Source organism: Orcinus orca, chromosome 3, assembly GCF_937001465.1.
Source record: "Orcinus orca chromosome 3, mOrcOrc1.1, whole genome shotgun sequence".
NCBI lineage: Eukaryota > Metazoa > Chordata > Mammalia > Artiodactyla > Delphinidae > Orcinus > Orcinus orca.
The window spans coordinates 161,093,103-161,099,405 of record NC_064561.1 but is presented as its reverse complement, the minus strand read 5'-3'; positions in this window follow the sequence as shown (position 1 = coordinate 161,099,405).

Sequence of the window (6,303 nt, the reverse complement as noted above, 5' to 3'; positions counted from 1 at the left end):
TGATATTGAGCCACATGAGCTGCTTGTAAATTCTGGAGATTAATCCCTTGTCAGTCACATTGTTTGCAAATATTTTCTCCCATTCTATGGGTTTGTCTTTTCATTTTGTTTATGGTTTCCATTGATGTGCAAAAGCTTTTGAGTCTAACTAGGCCCCATTTGTTTATTTTTGTTTTTATTTCCATTACTCTAGGAGATAAGGAAAAATATTACTGAAATTTATGTCACAAAGCATTCTGCCTATGTTTTCCCCTAAGAGTTTTATAGTATCTGGTCCCACATTTAGGTCTTTTATCCATGTTGAGTTTTTTTTTTTAATTTACATGAAGCTGTCCAGTTTTCCCAGCACCATTTATTGAAGAGACTTTCTTTTCTCCATTGTATAGTCTTGCCTTCTTTGTCATAGATTAGATGACCACAGGTGTGTGGGTTTATCTCTGGACTTTCTTTCCTGTTCCATTTATCTATATTTCTGTTTTTGTGCCACTACCATACTGTTTTGATGACTGTGGCTTTGTAGTATAGTTAGAAATCAGGGAGCCTGATTGCTCCATCTCTGTTTCTCTTTCTCAAGATTGCTTGGGTTATTCAGGATCTTTTGTGTCTCCATAAAGATTTTAAGACTTTTTTGTTTTAGCTCTGTGAAAAGTGCCATTGGTAATTTGATAGGGATTACATTGAATCTGCAGATTGCCTTGGGTAATATAGTCATTTTGATAATATTCTTCCAATCCAAGAACATGGAATATCTTTCCATCCGTTTGTGTCACCTTTGATTTCTTTCATCAGTGTCTTATAGTTTTTGGACTACAGGTCTTTTTTCTCCTTAGGTAGGTTTATTCCTAGGTATTTTATTCTTTTTGAGGTGATGGTAAATGGGATTGTTTCTTTAATTTCTCTTTTCAATCTTTCATTGTTAGTATATAGAAATGCAACAGACTTCTGGGTATCCTGCAACTTTACTGATTCATTGATGAGCTCTAGTAGTTTTCTGGTAGCATCTTTAGGATTTTCTATGTATAGTATGTCATCTGCAAACAGTGACAGTTTTACTTCTTTTTTTACAATTTGGGTCCATTTATTTGTTTTTTCTTTTCTGATTGCTGTGGCTAGGACTTCCAAAACTATGTTTCATAAAAATGGTAAGAGTGGACATCCTTGTCTTGTTCCTGATCTTAGAGGAAATGATTTCAGCTTTTCACCATTGATTATGATTTTAGCTCTAGGTTTGTCATATATGGCCTTTATTATGTTGAGGTGTGTTCCCTCTATGCCCACTTTCTGGAGAGTTTTTATTATAAATTGTTGAATTTTGTCAAAAGCTTTTTCTACATCTATTGAGATGATAATGTGATTTTTATTCTTCAATTTATTGATGTGATGTATCACACTGATTGATTTGCGGATATTGAAAAATCATTGCATCCCTGGGATAAATCCCACTTGCTCATAGTGTATGATCCTTTTAATGTGTATTAAGATTCGGTTTGCTAGTATTTTGTTGAGGATTTTTGCATCTCTTTTCATCAGTGATATTGGCTTATAATTTTATCTTTTGTGGTACTTTTGTCTGGTTTTGGTATCAGGGTGATTGTGCCCTCAGAGAATGAGTTTAGGAGTGTTCCTTCATCTGTAATTTTTGGGAATAGTTTGAGAAGGATAGATGTTAGCTCTTCTCTAAATGTTTGATAGAATTTTCCAGGGAAGCTATTTGATACTGGACTTTTGTTTGTTGGGATTTTTAAAATCAGTTTCAATTTCAGTACTTCTGATTGGTCTGTTCATATTTTCCATTTCTTCCTGTTCAGTCTTGGAAGGTTGTATGTTTTTAAGAACTTGTCCATTTCTTCTAGGTTGTCCATTTTATTGCCATATAGCTCCTTGTAGTGGTCTCTTATGATCCTTTGTATTTCTGTGGTGTCCATTGTAACTTCTTTTTCATTTCTAATTTTATTGACTTGAGCCCTCTCCCTTTCTTTTCTTGATGAATCTGGCTCAAGGTTTATCAATTTTGTTTATCTTTTCAAAGAACTAGCTTTTAGTTTCATTGATCTTTTCTGTTGTTTTCTTCATCTCTATCTCATTTATTTCTGCTCTGGTCTTTATGATTTCTTCTACTAATTTTGGGTTTTGTTTGTTCTTCTTTCTCTAGTTGCTTTAGGTGTTAAATTTAGGTTGTTTGAGATTTTTCTTATTTCCTGAGGTAAGATTGTATTGCTATAAACTTCCCTCTTAGGAATACTTTTGCTGCATCCCATAGGATTTGAGATCAGTGCTTTCATTGTCATTTGTCTCTAGGTATTATTTTAATTATCTCTTTGATTTCTTCAGTGATCCACTGGTTGTTTAGTAGCATATTGTTTAGCCTCCTCGTGTTTGTGTTTTTACAGATTCTTTCTTGAAGTTTATTTCTAATCTCATAGCATTGTGGCTGGAAAAGATAAGCTTGGTATGATTTCACTTTTCTTAAATTTACCGAGGCTTGCTTTGTGGCCCAGCATGTGATCAAACCTGGAAGATGTTCCATGGGCACTTGAGAATAATGTGTATTCTGCTGCTTTTGGATGGAATGCTCTATAAATATCAATGAAGTCTACCTGGTCTAATGTGTTAGTTAAGGCCTGTGTTTCCTTTGTTGTCTTCTGTCTGTATGATGTGTCCACTGATGAAAGTGGGTTATTAAAGTGCCCCACTATTATTGTGTTAGCATCGATTTCTCTTTATGGCTGTTAGTATTTGCCTTATATATTGAGGTGCTCCTATATTGGGTGAGCATATATTTACAATTGTTATATCTTCTTGGATTGATCATTTGATCATTATGTAGTGTCCTTCTTTGTCTCTTATAAAATACTTTATTTTAAAGCCTAGTTTGTCTGATATGAGTATTGCTACTCCAGCTTTATTTTGATTTCCATTTGCATGGAATACATTTTTCCATTCCCTCACTTTCAGTCTGTATGTGTCCCTAGATCTGAAGTGGTCTGTTGTAGACAGCATATACATGGGTCTTGTTTCTGTATCCATTCAGCCAGTCTATGTCTTTTGGTTGGAACATTTACATTTAAGGTAATTATCAATATGTATATCCTTATTGCCATTTTGTTAATTGTTTTGGATTTGTTTTTGGAGGTCTTTTTTTCCCTTTCCTCTTTTGTTCTCTTGTGATTTGATGACTAACTTTAGTGTTGTGTTTGGATTCCTTTCCCTTTTGTGTGTGTATCTATTGTAGAATTTCAGTTTGCAGTTACCATGAGGTTTTGATATAGCAGTCTATGTATAAACAAGATTGTTTTGTTACTGGTCTTTTAATTTCAAATACATTTGCGATATTTTTTATTTGTGCTCTCCTCTTGTCACAATTGTTGTTTTTGATATCATATTTATGTGTGGATGATTTCCTACCTTTACTGTATGTTTGCCTTTACTGGTGAGCTTTTCCATTAACAATTTTCTTGTTTCTAGTTGTGGCCTTTTACTTTCCACTTAGAGAAGTTCCTTTAGCATTTGTTGCAAAGTTGGTCTGGTGGTGCTGAATTCTCTTAGCTTTTGCTCATCTGTAAACCTTTTGATTTCTCCATTGAATCTGAATGAGAGCCTTGCTGGGTAGAATATTCTTGGTTGTAGGTTATTTCCTTTCATCATTTTAAAAATATTGTGTCACTCCCTTCTGGCCTGCAGAGTTTCTGCTGAGAAATCAGCTGATAACCTTATGTGAAATCCCTTGTATGTTATTTGTTGCTTTTCCCTGTTGCTTTTAATATTTTTTCTTTGTCATTAATTTTTGTCAGTTTGATTACTATGTGTCTCAGTGTGTTCTTCCCTGGATTTATCCTGCCTGGGACTCTCTGCACTTCCTGGACTTGGGTGACTGTTTCCTTTTCCATGTCAGGGAAATCTTCAGCTATTATCTCTTTCAGTATTTTCTCAGGTCATTTCTCTCTGTCTTCCCCTCTGGAACCTCTATAATGCAGATGTTGGTGTGTTTAGTGTTGTCCCAGAGCTCTCTGAAACTGTATTCGTTTCATGCATTTTTTTTTTTTTTATTCTGTTCTGCAGTAGTGATTTCCACCATTCTGTCTTCCAGGTCACTTATCTGTTCTTTTGGTTCAGTTATTCTGCTATTGATTCCTTCTAGTGTATTTGTTCATTTCAGTTACTGTATCGCTCATCTGTTTGTTCTTTAGTTGTTCTAGGTCTTTGTTAAACATTTCTTGTATATTCTTGATCTCTGCCTCCATTCTTTTTCCAAGACCTCAGATCATCTTTACTATCATTACTCTGAATTCTTTGGGGGGCAGGTTTTCTATCTCCACTTCACTTAGTTGTTATTCTGGGGTTTTACCTTTCTCCTTCATCAGGAACATATTTCTCTGCTATCTCATTTTATCTAACTTGCTATGATTGCAGTTTCCGTTCCACAGGCTGCAGAATTGTAGTTATTCTTGCTTCTGCTGTCTGCCCCCTGGTGGATAAGGCTGTCTAAGAGGCTTGTGCAGGCTTCCTGGTGGGAGTGTCTGGTACCTGCCCACTGGTGGGTGGAGCTGCATATTGTCCCTCTGGTGGGCAACACTATGCTCAGGAAAACTTTAAGCAGCCTGTCTGATGAGGGGATATGTGTTCCTACCTTGTTTGTTGTTTGACTTGAGGCATCTTAGCACTGGAGCCTATAGCCTGTTGGGTGGGGCCAGGTCTTGGGGAGACATTGGTGGCCTCTGGAGGGCTCATGCCAATGAGTACTCCCTAGGACTGCCACTACCTGTGTCTTCATCTCTGCAGTGAGCCACAGCTGCCCCTCACCTCTGCAGGAGACCCTCCAATACTAGCATGTCGGTCTGGTGCAGTCTCTTATGAGGTCACTGTTTTTTTCCCTAGGTGCTGGTGTGCATGAGACCTTGTGTGCACCCTCCAAGAGTGGAGTTTCTGTTTCCCCCAGTCCTGTGGAATTCCCACTGGCCTTCAAAGCCAGATTCTCTGGGGGCTCCTTCTCCCCTTTCCAGATGCCCAGGCTGAGGAGCCTTATGTGGATCTCAGAATTTTCACCCCTATGGGAGAACTTCTGTGGTATAATTATTTTCCAGTTTGTGGGTTGCCCACCAGCAGGTATGGGATTTGATATTTTCACAGTTGCGTCCCTCCTACCGTCTCATTGTGGCTTCTTTGTCTTTGGATGTAGGATATCTTTTTTTGGTAGATTCCAGTGCTTTTTGGTCAATGGTTGTTCAGCAGTTAATTGTGATTTTGATATTTTTGTAAGAAAAGATAAGCTCACATCCTTCTACTCTGTCAACTTGTCTCCATCCGTGAGACTCATATACATGAGCATGTTTTGATTTACTTATTTATCTTTCTGCAAAGGGATATTGAAGTTTTGGCCATTATTTTAAATACGTGTCTCAATAATTTCATCATATATGGTTCTTCGGAGTCATATGCACATTTCACTATGTACTTATAATTGCAACTGTTCTGCCATAAGTCCTGTGAATTTTCAAGTAAACTCTTTTACCAAGTTATTCTCCAACATATTAAGTGATCTATGAGTGCCCCTGTTTCTTTCTCTGTGTCAATACTTTGTATTGGTGAGACTGTTGGCATATTGTGGTACTGTATATACATATATATATATATATATATACACACACACATACATCTATTAATGGGTGTGACATGCTTATTTTTTATCTTGCATTTAACAAATTTTGTTTTTGTATGTTTAGTTAGCCATTAAGTTTTCCTATTATACAATTTGCATTTACAAGATATTCTTCACTTGTTCTTCTGTTGGATTTTGAATTGTCATCTATGAACTTCTGTAAATTCTTCATATTGCTGGATAGTAATTTGTTGTCACATTATGAGCTGTTTGCACTTCTTTCTATCTGTTGCTAGTCTTTCAAGAGAAGGTTTTTTTTGGTCAGTTTAAAAAATTCTTAACTCTCTTAATAACATATTTTTCTTCATTCTGTCTAAATTATTTTGCTATTCATAGTCAAGTATTTAAAGAAAAATATATTTAACATGAGAAGGATATTTAATTATATTTATTTGCCATATGGATAACCAATTATCCTATTATGGTTTATCAAAACCATCTTTTTTCCTACTGATTTGCAATGCCCAATATGCTGTATATCACACATACCATCTGCAGTGTACGTCTGTTTTTGAGCTACACATTCTTTTCCATGGGTATCACTGCACACCATGACAGTTTTACTATTCTAGCTTTAAGAATCCTACTTATCATTTTATGTTATTTAATTATTCTTGATAATTTATTTTAATAAAAATTTTATTACC